This window comes from Bubalus kerabau, chromosome 2 (genome assembly GCF_029407905.1).
Source record: "Bubalus kerabau isolate K-KA32 ecotype Philippines breed swamp buffalo chromosome 2, PCC_UOA_SB_1v2, whole genome shotgun sequence".
In the NCBI taxonomy this organism is placed as follows: domain Eukaryota; kingdom Metazoa; phylum Chordata; class Mammalia; order Artiodactyla; family Bovidae; genus Bubalus; species Bubalus kerabau.
Window position 1 is genome coordinate 13,254,292 of NC_073625.1, and position 17,301 is coordinate 13,271,592.

A 17,301-nucleotide genomic window follows, 5' to 3' on the forward strand; every position below is an offset into this window, starting at 1 on the left:
GCCATGAATGGTTTGCAAAGTTTTGTGTGCTTGCATATTTTTTCAGAGTCCCTAGCTTTCAGCATTTTCTCAGAGGGGTGTGTGATCCTCAAAGTTATAAACCATGAACCTAGATTGTTAGGACTGAAAGAGCTTGGGCTCAACTTCCCTGTATTAGTTTGCTAGGGCTGCTATTTTGGGTTCTGGATCCAATTCCAATGTGTGGGAGCAAGTCTCCCCTCCACATACTACCAAGCAATTCTGGAGACACCAACTGGACATCCTAAAATTCATCTCAGTTCTAACCGCGTCTACCTGGAGATTCCATGGGTAAAGAGCTCAGTCCCACAAGACCACCCTCCACTTCTTCTGATGCCAATTGCAAACCCAGGTTGTACCTGGGCTTCCAACTGAAAAGTGAATGTGAAAGTAGCTCAGTCTTGTCTGACTCTTTGTGACCCCATGGACTATACAGTCCATGGAATTCTCCAGGCCAGAATACTGGAGTGGGCAGCCTTTCCCTTCTCCAGGGGATCTTCTCAACCCAGGGATCGAACCCAGGTCTCCCACATTGCAGGCGGATTCTTTACCAGCTGAGCCACAAGTTGGAAGCCAGGGCTTCTGACTGACTGGCTATAAATCAGAGAATGCCCACTCCTTGGGTTCAACAATTTGTTAGAGCAGCTCACAGAACTCAGGAACCCGTTCGCTCACTAGGTTACCAGCTTGTTACAAAGGTGCGTGGCGACAAGGATGACAGAGAGGCCACTTCTGCCTGAGGCCACGTGTCCAAGTGCTTCTAAAGGCACAGCCCCTGGGTTCCCTCGCTCCACAGAGAAGCAGCATGTAGTGATGGAAAGAAAACCGGACCAGAAAACAATGCATCTGTGTTCTGGATCCCAAACACACCTCTGTGACTGCACTTCTCAGAGATGGGATATTTGAGGTGGGAAGAAGCAGGTGCTCAGGGAGGGACAAGCCGGTCTCTGTCACCAGCCGGAGGTGGTGCTTTCAGATCTCAGGCTTGATGAGAGGTCCCTGATTTCAGGAACCGATTCTCGCTTTTCTTGGGGTTAAAAGCTTCTGCCTCATGCTTGCGAACACTAACAAATGAAGCCAATTGCAGCTGGCTGTGGATCACCTTTCGAGAGCAGGTTGACAGGGAGAACGATGCACTTGCTGGCGGCTGGCGAGTCTTCGGGGGAGCGTCTGTCATCGTCTTCGCGGTGAGTGTCAGAGGGGTCTCAGGCTCCCTGTGAATGGCAGGAGAGAGCGGGCGAGAGGGGTGAGTTCAAACCCGCTGACACTTCTCGAGTGAAACTCTCAGCTTCCTCGGCCTCCTCTGAGTATCAACAGAAACATGTTTGGTGCGAGTTCAAGAGATTTTCAACGGCAACAATTGCATACTGCCAATTAGTGTTTTCTCTTCTTCCTGGAGGGTAGTCACCCTATAGAACACCTCTATATTCCAGGCCACGTGATGGAGAAAGGGTAGCTGCCTTCTCTATATAGCAGTAGGCATTGATGCCTACATAGAGCAGTCATTCCTGCCTTCATTTCTCTGCGGGTATTTTCTCTGCTCGAGGTAGTCTCGAGCCTTTCGGAAGATTCATTTGGGCTATTTGGGAGCCAGTGAGCAGAAATACATGCTTACTGCTGAGTCTCTGGTGAAGCTGCCCTTCTATTAGTGGGATGACCAGGTGAGAGGGCTGGCAGGGGTCTCAATTACTGGGAGATTTACCCTGAAGCACAGGCCATAACCCACTGACATGCAGAGTCCTTGCATTTTTCAGAGGACGGAAATTAATGGAACATGCAGGACTGTGCAGAAATCGCAAGGCAGGGACCCATCCCTGTAAAATTTCTGCCTCCAAAGGTTTACCTGCTGGCAACCCCCCAGAGGTGGGGTCCAGGGGGCCCTTCTTGAAGTGGAGCCTCTTTCTTAGAGGTCCTGTTTCCCTGTGATGCTCAGAGGTGATGACACTGTTTGCGAGTTGGGTACTAGGTCATGGTCCCCGCTTTCAGGCACCATTTCTGCCAGCTTCCTCTACAATCTGCTCTTTGGCAAGACCATAACTTGAGCATTTCACAATTTCCATCCTGTTGGATGTGACGGTACCTGCTTATAACTCAGGTACCATTGTATCCATACAATGCATTTTTAAAATAATAAAAGTGAGATAGAAAGAAACCTTAAAAGCCATCAGTAAGAGATTCTGCACCATGGAAAGGAGAAAAAACACCACGACGACCTAGGAGAAAGAACTTCTGGAAATGAAAGGGATGAAAAAGCCATTCCAGGATCCATCCCCTGCCTCTGGCTCGGGACTCCCTTGGGTGGCTCTTGGCCCATATCCAACAGTGTAAACCAGAGATACTTTATCCTGCAGAGTGGCTCTAAACATTGAAGCTGCTGTGAGTCCATTAGTCCAGGAGTGAGAGTGTGCCTATTGTATCTCTTCGATAAAAGAGCAGGGTGCAGATACTGGATGCTTGGGGCTGGTGCACTGGGACGACCCAGAGGGATGGTATGGGGAGGGAGGAGGGAGGAGGGTTCAGGATGGGGAACACATGTATACCTGTGGCGGATTCATTTTGATATTTGGCAAAACTAATACAATTATGTACAGTTTAAAAATAAAATAAAATTTAGGAAAAAAAAATAAAATCCCAGCAAAAAAAAAGAAAAAAAAAAGAGCAGGGTGCAAAATCCTTCTTCTGGTCTTGCTTCCACCTCACCAAAAACATGGCTAGTCCTGGAGAAGCATTCTGTGTTCTAAAACCCTAATGGCCAGCTTCCCTGGTGGCCCAGTGGTATAAAGAATCTGCCTGCCAATGCAGGTGACTCGGGCTTGATCTCTGATCCGGAAGATCCCACGTGCCACAGAGCAACTAATCCAGTGCCACCACAGCTATTTACCTGTGCTCTAGAGCCTGGGAGCCACAACTACTGAGCCCACGTGCTGCTTTACTGGTCTGCGTGCCCTAGAGCCCGTGCTCTGCAACGAGAGAAGCCACTGCAATGAGAAGCCCCCACACCGCAACTAGAGAATAGCCCCTGCTCTTGACAACTAGAGAAAAGTTCAAATAGGAATGGAAACCCAACACAGCTAAAGATAAAGAACATAGTGACATTCAGAAAACTAAGATCATGGCATTTGGTCCCATCACTTCATGGGAAATAGATGGGGAAACAGTGGAAACAGTGTTAGACTTAATTTTGGGGGGCTCCAAAATCACTGCAGATGGTGATTGCAGCCAGGAAATTAAAAGACGCTTACTCCTTGGAAGGAAAGTTATGACCAACCTAGATAGCATATTCAAAAGCAGAGACATGACTTTGCCAACAAAGGTCCGTCTAGTCAAGGCTACGGTTTCTCCAGTGGTCATGTATGGATGTGAGAGTTGGACTGTGAAGAAAGCTGAGCACCGAAGAATTGATGCTTTTGAACTGTGGTGTTGGAGAAGACTCTTGAGAGTGCCTTGGACTGCAAGGAGATCCAACCAGTCCATCCTAAAGAAGACCAGTCCTGGGTGTTCATTGGAAGGACTGATGCTAAAGCTGAAACTCCAATACTTTGGCCACCTGATGTGAAGAGTTGACTCATTGGAAAAGACCCTGATGCTGGGAGGGATTGGGGGCAGGAGGAGTAGGGGACGACAGAGGGTGAGATGGCTGGATGGCATCACCGACTCAATGGACATGAGTTTGGGTGAACTCCGGGAGTTGGTGATGGACTGGGAGGCCTGGCGTGCTGTGATTCATGGGGTCGCAAAGAGTGGGACACGAATGAGCGACTGAATTGAACCGAAGTGAATGACAAAATCCCCTCCCTCAAGCTCTTGAGACACTGGCTAAAGGTCCTTTGTCTACTCTTCGCTTTAATGAAAGAGCATTCAATTAGGAAGTCAAAAGACTTGTTCTGCCACCAATTCATTTCAGGAAGGTATTAAATAACTCGGTTTTAAAGGATTTTTTTTTCACTGTAAAAACACCATGAATTCCCTTCTCTGACTAGCACCCTCCAGCCCCACTTTTCCACTCAATTCCATTTGCCCCTTTTCCATTAAGTTGCCCAGGGGCTGTGCCCTCCTCAGGGGCCCTTGGTTTGTCCTTTTTCCATGGGTCCTGCCTTGCATCTGTTCTATTAGATGATAAGCCTGATGGTCATTGTCACTTAATAGCTTTTCTGAACATGTCTTTGAGTGAAGGCTTTCATGATTGATCCTCGGAGGACATGGTGTCCAAGTCTCCTGGACCAGCACCCTCTGTCCTGGCCTCCAAACCACAGCCACTCTGTTTTCCATCTCAGGATCACTGCAACTGCCCTCACTTATAAAAACTGACTGGAAGGACTCCCCTGGTGGTCCAGTGGTTAAGACTTCGCCTTCCAATGCCAGGAGTGTGGCTTCGATCCCTGGTCGGAGAGCTAAGATCCCACATGCCTCGATGCAAAAAGAAAAACAAAACATAAAATAGAAGCGATAATGTAACAAATTAAATAAAAACTTTAAAAATGGTCCACATAAAAAATAAATGGTGCATAAAAAAAAATACTGATTGGAAAAGGACTATGGAAGCAATCTGAGACCCTAGGACAACATATCTCTTGGACACAACTATCAATGAAGGTTGAGAAACAAAACCATTTTCAAGAAGGGAAGGAAATCATGGAGAAACCTTGGCAAAATGTCTAGATCTAGGAATGAGATAGGGACGCCAGATGGCGCAGTGGAGGATATGAAAATATTGAGCATTAAGTCTTTCCTGGGCTTTCACTCATCTCTTATGGATGAAGGTAAAATATGAGGGCGCCAAAGTGCAGAGAGATTTCTGATCAGTACCCTGCGATGATTTCTGAAAGAATAGGATGCTGCCATTGCCTTTTAGAACTGCTGCTTCCCTGTGTGTTTGGATGGCCACAGGGGGCCTTCTGGACCTCAACTCCAGTGACCTTTCATGAAGCCTGGAACTTGCTGCTCTTGGGGTTCAGTGGTTGTCCTTGGGAAACATGGAATCATTGATTTTCATGCTATGACTCTAAAACCAGGCTATATTCTTCTGCAGAAAACCCTTACACTATTCTGCTAAGTTGTGCCTACTTTTTACAAAGGAAGGCTGTTTGCTTGAAGAAATCCTAGAGAATAGGTATTAGCAAACTTCTCCTGTAAAGGTCTAGATATTAAATAATTTAGGTGTTCGGGCCACCCAGACTCTGTTATAGCACAAAAGCAACCATAGATTATGTGGCAACAAATGAGCCTTACCATATGCCCATAAAACTTTATTTATGGACATTGGTAGTTGAAGGTCATAAACTTTCCATATGTTCTAATATGTTTTGATTAAAAAAAATTTTTTTTTAAAATATAAGGAACTTCCCTGGTGGTCTAGTGGTCTAGAATCCACCTGCTAATGCAAGGAACACTGGTTGGTCCCTGGTCCGGGAAGATCCCACCTGCAGCAGGCAACTAAGCCTGTGTGCATGGCAACTACTGAGCCCACGCTCCAGAGCCCGAGCTCTGCAACAAGAGAAGCTGCTGCAATGAGAAGGCTGAGCGCCGTGACTAGAGAAAGCCCACACGCAGCCATGAAGAGCCAAAAATTAATTAATTAAAAATAAAAACAAAAGAGTCATTCTTGCTCACCGGCCATACAAGAATCAGGCAGCAGAGCAGGCTTAGCCAATGGGCGGACCGATGCTGGCTGTAGAAGAAAGCTATTTACTGTGGGCATCTGTTCTTTCTAGCACTGAGTAGGTATTGACACCAGCTCTCGCCCTGACAGCCAAGGTAGGGTGTCTCTTCAAATCTGTGAGGCTAAATAAATGAGGGCAGGCCCCTCTTAGCATCTAGAATGCAGCGCGGGTACACTGGTGTGATTTCACGTATCAGATGCCTGCACGAAAAACACTGTCATGCCATTAATAACCTTCGGAGGAACACCTTGAAACTTGACTTGCCGAGGGCACGTTGCAAATGGGCTCTAATGGCTTTTATTTCTCATTCTTGTCACCTCAGATCTAATCAGCTGTTTTGTCATTTTTAATTCCTGTTTGGCAGGATTCTCCTACTCCCTCGGTACAGGCTCAGAGGAGAACTAAACCTGCAGGCCTCTAGGAGCAGGGAGTAGGTGGGGGTGATGGAAGGCTGAGTAAATAAGGACCTTCAACCCTGGCTGATTCAGGAGGACCCAGGAAGGAACCAAAATTGCTAAATGACCCCCATTCCACCCTCACCTCTCTTCTGGGATTCACACATCCTGACACTGCTTTCTCTGGGGAAAAATATCTTTCACTCCTCAATGAGGAATAAGATTCAAGTCTCGTATCATTCTGGGTTGGCTAGGAAGAAGATGAAGGTCTGACTTAGAGGCCTCTTAAATGGCTGACATTTCATTACACAGAGCAGTTTAGCTGTGGTTCAGCTCTTCTACATAGAAACACTGACTCCCCCCATCTGGCCCAGGCAACCAAAGGCCACCCTTGGGGTGAGCTTACTTCCCTTGGAAGGCAGTAAGGAATTGTGAATAATGGAAAAGAATCCATTCCATAAAAATAAAACTACAATGAACTGCGTGATAATTAAAAATCAATAAATAAAACTCATAAAAGCTATTTTCTAGTGTTTGCGTGGTGCTAATTATCTTACCTATATTAGCGTATTTAACCTTTACTCCGACTCAAGAACATCACTGTGTTCATTTTGTAAATCAGGGGAAAACTGTCAGAAGGCAAGTTGTGTCTTAAGGTCCGCAGCTGGTAAGTAGCAGAGCAGTTTACCAGTGCAGATGTATCTTGCTTCAGAGTCTATAATCTTAATTACCTTCTTGGTACCTGTGCATCTTTGCTAAATCATTTCACCTCTCTGAGCCTCACTCCCCTCAGCTCTGAAATGAACTCAAGAGGATGAAATCTCTAACCTCCTACATCCAAATTCTGACTATTATTTTCACCCCTCCGCCTGCAGGAGGGAACAAAAGTAGACACATGAAGTCAAACACTAACTTAGTGAAAAATTAAAAGTAAATTTCCAGGGTATATCTTTGAGTCAGTACGATCTGTGTGCTGTGCTTAGTCGCTCAGTTGTGTCCTACTCTTATGACCCCATGGACTGCAGCCTGCGAGGCTCCTCTGTCCACGGGGATTCTCCAGGCAAGAAAGAATACTGGAGTGGGTATCTTTCCAACCCAGGGATCAAACCCCAGTCTCCCACACTGTAAGCGGATTCTTTACCAATTGAGCCACCAGAGAAGCCCACAGACTACTATGCTTTAGTCACTAAGTCATGTCCCACTCTTACGACCCCATGGACTGTAGTCTGTCTGGCTCCTCTGGTCCATGGGATTTCCCAGGCAGGAATACTGGAGTGGGTAGCCATTATACATATCTTCTCTTTTAAAAAATTTTTTACTGGAGTATAGTTGCTTTACAATGTTGTGTTAGTTTTTACTGTACAGCAAAATAAATCAGCCATACATATACACCCTCTTTCGGATTTCGTTCCCATTTAGGTCACCACAGAGCACCGAGTTTCCCATGCTATATTGTAAGTTCCCATTAGTTATCTATTTTATATACAGTGTCAACAGTGTATATATGTCAATCCCAGTCTCCCAATTTATTCCATCTACTCCTTCCTCCCTTGCTACCCATACCTTCGTTCTGTGTGTCTGTGTCTCTATTTATGCTTTGTAACAAAGATCGTCTATACCAAGTTTTCCAGATTCCATACGTGGTGGGTTAGTCGCTAAGTCATGTCCAAATCTCTGTGACCCCATGGACTGTAGCCCACCCGGCAGCTCTGTCCATGTGATTCTTCAGGCAAGAACTAGAGTGGGTTGCTATTTCCTTCTCCAGGGGATCTTCCTGACCCAGGGATCGAATCCACATCTCCAGCATTACAAGCAGATTCTTTACTGACTGAGCCGCCAGGGAAGCCCACATATATGCGTTCACATATAGTATTTGTTTTTCTGTTTCTGAATACCTTGTTAATATAACACTGAGATGCAAGTAACAGTCCGAAAATAGTAACCACCCTCTGCTGGACTCAGTAAGGAAATGAAAAAGACCTGTTCTGATCTGACCTGCAAAAAAAACCATATAAACTATCTTGAAGGTATAAGATATGAATCAGAGCAAAGAGCTTTCCATTCAAAAAGTCACGATTCTGAATTATTTTTTAAAAAACATTATGCTTATCACAGTATATTTTCTAAGATGAACAAGACTTGCTAACAAGAACTTCCAGGGAGGATTGAAGCTCTAGGCACTTTGGAGGCTAGCAGAAACTCTGATTCCTTTAAACGAGGGGTATTACTGTTTAACTCTGAAACCCAAAGCAGCCAATTAACTAAAGCTCCCATTCCTGGAATGTTCCAGTATTGAGCGTCAGAGACAGAGGGAAGGATCAGGGCCGGGATGAGAAAATTCAAGGCCTTCCCCTGAATGCTTCCTGACCAGAGATGGGAGCAATTTCCTTCCAGCCAATTAAACTCAGAAGACTAGGATCTATCACAGCAGGGAGATGGGGGAATTGGCTAACCTCCAATCTGTGATGCTAGCCAATCAGCTCACAGGGAGAAACCAGCAATGACCTCCCAGTAGGACACGAGCTATGGCCCTAAAAAAAAAGTCAAGAGCGAATATCTGGTAGGAGGCAGATTTCCTTTTTTGTCTTACAGACTCTACCAAGTGACCTGCTCCAACTTCACTTGTATGCTTCATTTTAGTCTTTCAAATATTGATTTTTAAAATATTCTTCAAGAGAAAGCCACTTGGGGACCTTTAAGTTGGGGTCTTCAAATGGTGCATGCCCAGATGTGTTTATTACAGGATGGAAATATGGACTTTTCCCTCTCCTCTTTCCCCTCTACCTAAGTATCTCTTTATTCATTACTTTAATTACCTAATCGTAAATTTCTTCAGGGGGTTACTTAGAAAGAAAATTAGCATCAAAGCTTGGCAGTAAATTCAGGGTCTTTTGGAGACAGTCCAAGCTGTTTCACCTGTGATTAATTAGATGATTTTTTTCCCCCCTTTAAGTGCCAGAAGGCTGTTGAGGTCTTTAAGCAGTTACATGACTGCTGGCACTAGTACAATTATGATTGATGCGTGCGTCTGGAGTCTTTGCAGCCCGGCTTTTGTTGATGGTACGTGTGTGTGTGTGTGTGTGTGTGTGTGTGTGTGAGAGAGAGAGAGAGAGAGAGAGAGAGAGAGAGGCAGAGACAGAGACAGAGAGATAGAAGGACAGAGACTGACTTGGGAAGCACTAGCTTGGAAAACTCCAAAGGTTTCCAAAACCAGGGAGGTGCTTTTTTAAAAAATATGCTTGCAAGCACAAGTCTAAAAGCTCCAGGACAGGATCTTTTTATCAAACTGTCTCAGCAATTTCAGAAATGTTGCTTGAGCAGGCCTCTTCCTTACCACGAGCCACTGTAGTCTTCGTGGAGACTTTGCATAAGCTCTTTATGCTGTGCACCAAGGAATGCATATTTTCAACAAGCCTTTTGCCATATATAAAGCAGAACAGTCACACCTGTTTTCATATTTCACCCTGGTGAAATTCAACTGGAGGAGAATGTAGTCTCTTTTCAAAATTCATCCTGTATAAAATTACCTCCCCAAATTGACATAAAATCAATATAACCTCTTAGTATATTTAGAAAAAAGGGAATCTTTCTCAGTCACCATGAACATGCTTTCAAGGATGCAACAGAGAAATATAAATTCAATGACTGCTTGATTGAGAGTACAAGATTGTCATTTTTTCTTTATACTCTGTATATGAGGGAGAGAAAGGATCCTTCAAACCATCTGACTCAAAGTAGCGGAAAGTTCAGTGTTGGCCAACTTTTGCTGGTGTCTATGTAATCTTACAAATGCCTCAGCACCTGAATTGAAGATCATCTGACATTTTCTCCACTGTCCCTAATGCCCGTGACAATGTTTATACAGTAAATTTAACATCTGCCACTCCCCTGCCCTCTGAGGACTAACAGGAATGTTGGCCACATGAATTGGTGGTAGATTTTCTGCCCAGAACAGGGGTAGCCAAACTCTTTGTAAAGAGCCAACTCTTTATTTCAGGCATGCAGGACACAAGATCTCCATCACAACTTCTCAGCCCCATGACTATAGCAAGAAGGCCACCGAATTAAGAGATCAGCAAATGGACATGCTGAGTTCCAATAAAATGTATTTATTTGCTGCCCTTTGGCCTGGAGTGCTGCTTCTCAGACTTTCACAGGCACATGGAACGCCTAGGAATCTTGGTAAACTGCAGGTTCTGGGACTTCCCTGGTGACCCAGTGGTTAAGAATCCACCTTGTAATGCAGGGGATGTGAGTTTGATCCCCAGTTGGGGATTCCACTTGCCATGGAGCAACTGATAAGCCCACACACCATTAGAAAGTCCGTGCACTGCGATGAAGATCCCATGTGATCTAACAAAGACCCGGAGTGCCACAACTAAGACCCAATGCAGCCAAATAAATAAATAAAAAATTAAAATGCAGATTCTGATTCAGCTGGTCAGGAGTGCGCCTGGGATCTGCCTTCCTGACCCTCCAACCAGACGGTGGTCTTGATGCTGATCTGAGGACCTCACTTTGAGCAGCGATCTTATAGTGTCTCCTTGGAACATGCCCTTCCTTTGTGTCCTGGGCATTTCCAAATACCCTGAGGCTCAGAGAACAGAGCCGGGCTCTGGGTTCGTTAGGAAGACGGCTGTAGGAGTAGTATTAGGCTTATACCCTTCAAATCCAGACGCTTCGAAGGTGCCTCCAGCCTGTGCGAGAGCCCAGATTTTCCTCTCCTGAATATCCCCTTCCTTGTTTTTCACCTCCGGGCTGGTTGTTTAAGGTCTCCTGCTCTTAAATGGACAGATGGCTTGGCCTCAGTGCATCTGCACACAGCGCACATCAGAGTCATCTGAACCTGACTGCCAGCACCTTTCCAGCCCCCGAATGGCAGGATCTAATGGCCACGCACAGGGCCCTCTGGCCCCTGCCTAATTGGCTGAGATGCAAAAGCTAATGTAGGTTGAGAGACCAATTAACTGGGCTTGTTTCTCCCGCCGCCGCATCTGCACATCAATTATGCTAAACAACATGCTGTATTAAGACGTTTCCCTGTCACTAGCATTTGCTGCGGGACACTCAGATCAGGGCAGAGAGAGACTGCCTCTCACAACCTGCCTGAGGGATTTTTCTCTCTGTCAGCACAGACAGCTGGCAATAGGGAGCCCAGGCCTCGAACTGGGAAACCCACAATGCAGGGACACATCTGACACTAACTGGTTACCTCCTCTGGGCCTCAGTCTCTATAGATTGTGGGGAAGACGGTTCAAGAAGCCAGCCAACAGGTTGGGTGAGGGATGCTGATAATCCTGGCATGTCACCTGCTGATTCCACTAAGAAACAGAAACCCCAAGGCTTCTGGATGCTCAAAGGATATGTTCCCTAAAACTTGAAAAAAAAATCCGTAACTGCACAGTTGGGAGGGGGAACATCGTTGTATTTTCTGCTACAGGTTGAGCCGTTTGTTTGTTCTGATTTCATATAGTTTTATTTTGCCAAATGCAGTTGGTGGACTGGGTTCCTGTATCTTCACCGACAGCTGGGGCATCTCCACCCTTGGAGTTTCTGGAATAAATTACTTGAGCTCTGTGCTTTGAAAGCAGTGTACTAAGTCCTTTACTAAGGAGTTCCTGAAGGGCTGCCCTGGCCAGGGAACTAGGGTTTCTCAGTCTCTCAGAGACGACAGCTGGAGTTACAAGCTTATAGTTGGGAGCTACTTTCCAGGGTGTCCTATGTTGCTTTGTCAAAGAAGACTAGGTTATTGAGCTCGTTTCCAACTTTGCTTCTGGAACACTTCTTTTTAGGCTTGCCCTGAAATTTGTTCACTGGATCTTTGTCTTGCTTGGCTGACTTTCTGGCGTCTTTCTTCTTGTCCTCCGCGGGCGGCAGAGTGAAGTTGGGAGACCAGCTGGTACCGCTGTCGCCTCACTAAGATGTCAGACAGAAAAAAGCTGTTTCTTTTAAAAGCATATTTTTTATTTAACCGCACCAGGTCTTAGCTGCAGCACGTAGGATCTAGTTCCCCAACCAGGAATTGAACCCAGTTCCCTTGCACTATGAGTGTGGAGTGTGGAATCTTAGCCACTGGACCACCAGGGAGGTCCCTAGCTGGGGCAGCTTTTGTATTCCATTCCTCCCTCCTTTGAAGCTTCTCTCTGAGAATGCATTTCTTGATCTTTTACAACAACACTTTGGTTTAGAAATGCCCAGTTCATTTTGAGGAAGCTTACCAACTTTAAGACACGATGCAGTCTACAGTTGAGTTGGGAAGGCTGGACTAGTTCAACATCGACTCATTTACTCAATCATTCATCAAATATTTGTTAATCACCCAGTATACTTCAGGCAATCTGCTGTGCTAGAAGCCTTTTTTTAAACTCTAAGTTTATTTCACAACAGAATGGGAAAGACTAGAGATCTCTTTGAGAAAATTAGAGATACCAAGGGAACATTTCATGCAAAGATGGGCTCGATAAAGGACAAAAATGGTATGGACCTAACAGAAGCAGAAGATATTAAGAAGAGGTGGCAAGAATACATAGAAGAATTGTACAAAAAAGAGCTTCACGACCAAGATAATCATGATGGTGTGATCACTGACCTAGAGCCAGACATCCTGGAATGTGAAGTCAAGTGGGCCTTAGAAAGCATCACTATGAACAAAGCTAGTGGAAGTGATGGAATTCCAGTTGAGCTATTTCAAATCCTGAAAGATGATGCTGTGAAAGTGCTTCACTCAATATGCCAGCAAATTGGAAAACTCAGCAGTGGAAAAGGTCAGTTTTCATTCCAATCCCAAAGAAAGGCCATGACAAAGAATGCTCAAACTATCACACAGTTGCACTCATCTCACATGCTAGTAAAGTGAAGCTCAAAATTCTTCAAGCCAGGTTTCAGCAATATGTGAACTATGAACTTCCAGATGTTCAAGCTGGTTTTAGGAAAGGCAGAGGAACCAGAGATCAAGTTGCCAACATCTTTTGGATCATGGAAAAAGCAAGAGAGTTCCAGAAAAACATCTATTTCTGCTTTATTGACTGTGCCAAAGCCTTTGACTGTGTGGTTCACAATAAACTGTGGAAAATTCTGAAAGAGATGGGAATACCAGACCACCTGACCTGCCTCTAGAGAAACATGTATGCAGGTCAGGAAGCAACAGTTAGAACTGAACATGGAACAACAGACTAGTTCCAAATAAGAAAAGGAGTACATCAAGGCTGTATATTGTCACCCTTCTTATTTAACTTATATGCAGAGTACATCATGAGAAATGCTGGGCTGGAAGAAGCACAAGCTGGAATCAAGATTGCCAGGAGAAATATCAATAACCTCAGATATGCAGATGACACCACCCTTATGGCAGAAAGTGAAAAGGAACTAAAAAGCCTCTTGATGAAAGTGAAAGAGGAGAGTGAAAAAGTTGGCTTAAAGCTCAACGTTCAGAAAACGAAGATCATGGCATCTGGTCCCATCACTTCATGGCAAATAGATGGGGAAACAGTGGAAACAGTGTCAGACTTTATTTTTTTGGGTTCCAAAATCACTGCAGATGGTGATTGCAGCCATGAAGTTAAAAGATGCTTACTCCTTGGAAGGAAAGTTATGACCAACCTAGATAGCATATTGAAAAGCAGAGACATGACTTTGCCAACAAAGGTCCGTCTAGTCAGGCTACGGTTTTTCCAGTGGTCATGTATGGATGTGAGAGTTGGACTGTGAAGAAAGCTGAGCGCCAAAGAATTGATGCTTTTGAACTGTGGTGTTGGAGAAGACTCTTGAGAGTCCCTTGGACTGCAAGGAGATCCAACCAGTCCATCCTAAAGGAGACCAGTCCTGGGTGTTCATTGGAAGGACTGATGCTAAAGCTGAAACTCCAATACTTTGGCCACCTGATGTGAAGAGTTGACTCATTGGAAAAGACCCAGATGCTGGGAGTGATTGGGGGCAGGAGGAGAAGGGGACGACAAAGGATGAGATGGCTGGATGGCATCAATGACCTGATGCACATGAGTTTGAATGAACTCTGGGAGTTGGTGATGGACAGGGAGGCCTGGTGTGCTGCGATTCATGGTATTGCAAAGAGTCGGACATGACTGAGCGACTGAACTGAACTGAAGTTTATTTCTAGATAGAAAGGCAGGTAGACAAATGAATAATAGTAATTCTGGGTAAGATGTGCTATTATATCTATGACAATACTGATACTAAAAGGGGCCTGATACATATAAAAAACACAGAACAATAAAATTATGTCTGTGCATTAGGGCATTAAACTATAATGTATCCTTAGAGTAGAGTGTTATGCCCCCTTCCTCGTTATGCTTATTTCAAAAACCTGCCACTCTCCTTAACTTTTTGGAACTTTAAGAGAAAATGAGGCATAAGCTCCCTTAGTTTCCAGCATCCAGAAGCTATTTATTTTTGCATGTATTCTCATATCCATATTTCTGGCCTTGCAGAAAGAGATGTCATTTCTTGCATTAAGGCCATTCCCTCTTTAAGATCTAGGCTCTTGACTGACTCTGCCAGCAGTCCCCAGCTTTTTTTGCACCAGGGACCCATTTTGTGGAAGACAATTTTCCATTGTCTGAGGGTGGGGGGTGGTTTGGAGATGATTCAAGTGCATTACTTTTATTTCTATTACTATTATTATTACATCAGATCAGACCTTACTGATCTGACCTTACTGCATCTCTGTTCTCTTTCTCCCTCCCAAGTTGCCAACTTTGTCCCCATTGGTCCCTTCTGCATAGCATTCAGTTATGACCAAGCCTGTGGTCCATCTTAGAAATAAAGTCCTCCCTTCACCCTGCATTGTACTAGCTACTTAGTGCTTAGATTTGGAAGAGCAAGTAGTTTTTTACCATGTCTGTTGTCTACAGTCTAATTGGGAATGACTCTCCTTAACTTCCAAGCCTAGAATTCCTTCTTTGCTTTTTTTTCTGTTATTTCTACTTTCTGCTTACTTGTTCTTCAGACGTCTGCAGTCTATGTTTGAGTTCATCTTTTCTGATCATGGGCCTGATATTTTACTTTTTAATTAATTAAATTGGAGAATTATTACTTTACAATATTGTGATGGCCTGGTATTTTATCTAAATGGCTGTTCAATTCTATGACTTGTCTCACTTTGCTTCTTCCTAGATCTCTACTGCTTCACTGACCAGCCTTCTCCTGTCATCTGTGGAGTTTTAATTCTCTTCAAGTGCCTTTTCATGTTGTTTTCTATGACTGCTTTTTCCTTGGACTCTTCTCATTTCACAGCATCTCCGGGTGATACCTTATCACCTGCTGTCACTTACCACCATGTTCTTCCTTTCAAAATGTATTCAAGCTAACTCTTCTCCTCTGAGAGCTAGTTCCATCTACCTGCTTCTTAGTCTTCTCAGCTTGCTCCAAAGTCATTAATTTCCCACCAAAATCTGCTATTCCTTCTGTGTTGAGGAATGGCAGAATTATAAAAAACTTGGATGTTATCATCTACTCTTATCTTTTCTCACCCTGACACCCCATCAATCAATAGATCCTGCCAATTCTTTCTCTCAAGCATCCATTAGGTCTGTCCTCTCTTCCCACTTATCTTGCCTTAATTCAGGTCTCATCTTCTATTTGGATAAAAGCAATTATATTACTATCTGATGTCTTTGCCTTTGATAGGATCTCTGATTTTATACCCTTTCAGTCTGTCCAACACACTGTGGTCAGGGTCACCTTTCCAAAATAAAAATCTGATTGAAGACAAAAGCACACGTGAAATATTCTGCAGTGAGCTATGACCTGTGGTGCTCGTCGAGGTTTAGAGGAGAGATTCAACTGAGCCATCTGAGCAGCTGCTAGGAAGGGGAGAATAGAGGGTTAATTAAGGATGTCCAATTCTAGGCTCCTATTTCTGCCTTCTGCCCTCTCCCAGTATTGTGCTGGTAGGTGCTTAACAACCAACTCTCACAAAATAAACAAACCCCTCATTTGTAGAGTATACTGGGTTCTGTGGTACAAAAACTACCACTAGGGCCAGTCTCAAGCAACCGTCCCCTGAGTTTGGAAGACATTTGCAATTGACTATCTCAACTTTTGTTCTCTTTCCTCATACTGAGTATTTCTACAGTGGGATCTAGGCTAAACAAAAACAAAAACAAAAACAAAAACAAAAACAAAAAACGAATTCCCTGACCACCTCTGGTCCATTGTAGGGGAACTTTCTGGCAAGCTTCAGCTGGAGTCAGCTGAGAGTGGATGAGCAGAGCCTTGCTGGGGACTGCACTGGACTTCATAGAGAGGCAATGATGGGCAGAAACTGAAACACAAATTGATGAGATGCTTGGGCTCTGTAAGCAGAAGATGCAGTGGAGTGGATGCTGACAACCTCCTGTGCAGCTGTGGAGGCCCACTATGCACAGAAGACCAGGAGGCTCCAGAAAGCACAGCCCTTGCTCTTGGGCTGAGCTGCCCTCACACTGCTGCCCTGTGGCCAGCCTGCCTGGAGCCCACCCTCCGGGGTGACATTGCCTCTGCTCCCCAGAACAACACACAGATAACTTTTTTTCCCCCATAGCTGTGACCGAATGGATTACTCCTTTCTGCACAAGATTGTATGTCATTGTCAACATCAAAAACTTCCCCCGCTTTGCTCTGGCAGCACCTGCCTTATTGATTGGGTGCCTTCTGAACAACTCACTCACACAAAGCAATTAAACCTGTCTGACTTCAAAAGTAAGGTAAGACAAGCCACGTCGAGCGGTGCAGCACTCACCTAATATGATTATTTCTCTTCTTCCTGGTGATAATAGAATTATGCAAAAGCGGCCTTGACCCAGTAAGGATTTTTCTCTTCAGAATCAAATCTCCACTTCCCCCCTCAACTCACAACCCTCCCAGCCCCCTCCTTTCTTGTTCTCCAGCCACTCCCTAGGCACTGCAGTCCTTTATGTGCCAGCCCGCGAATCTAAGGGTTTCTGACCTATGAAGCAGCACAAACTGATGACAATGTGGCCGGATGCCTCTAGTAGGTAAATGATGAAGCAGAAACATCCATCTCTGGCTATTAATTCATTCTGAAAAGTTTATTGATTGCCTCTGGTGTGACTGCTCAGGTGACTAGATTTCATTTAAGGAGTGAGGCTTTTTCCAGCTATTTCAGAATTCCCCTGTTTGTCATTATCCTCAAATTGTCTGGATTCTGGGCAGAGGGAGGCCCTGTCCCTGGGCTCTAGTAATAGGAAGGGTAACAGCCGTATGAGCAT

General features: G+C 44.7%; 1 pseudogene; it reads right to left on the bottom strand.

Annotated features, from left to right (window-relative positions):
- Positions 1 to 997: 997 nt before the first annotated feature.
- LOC129644380 (40S ribosomal protein S25-like) lies at positions 998 to 15,065 on the bottom strand (annotated as a pseudogene).
- Positions 15,066 to 17,301: the final 2,236 nt, after the last annotated feature.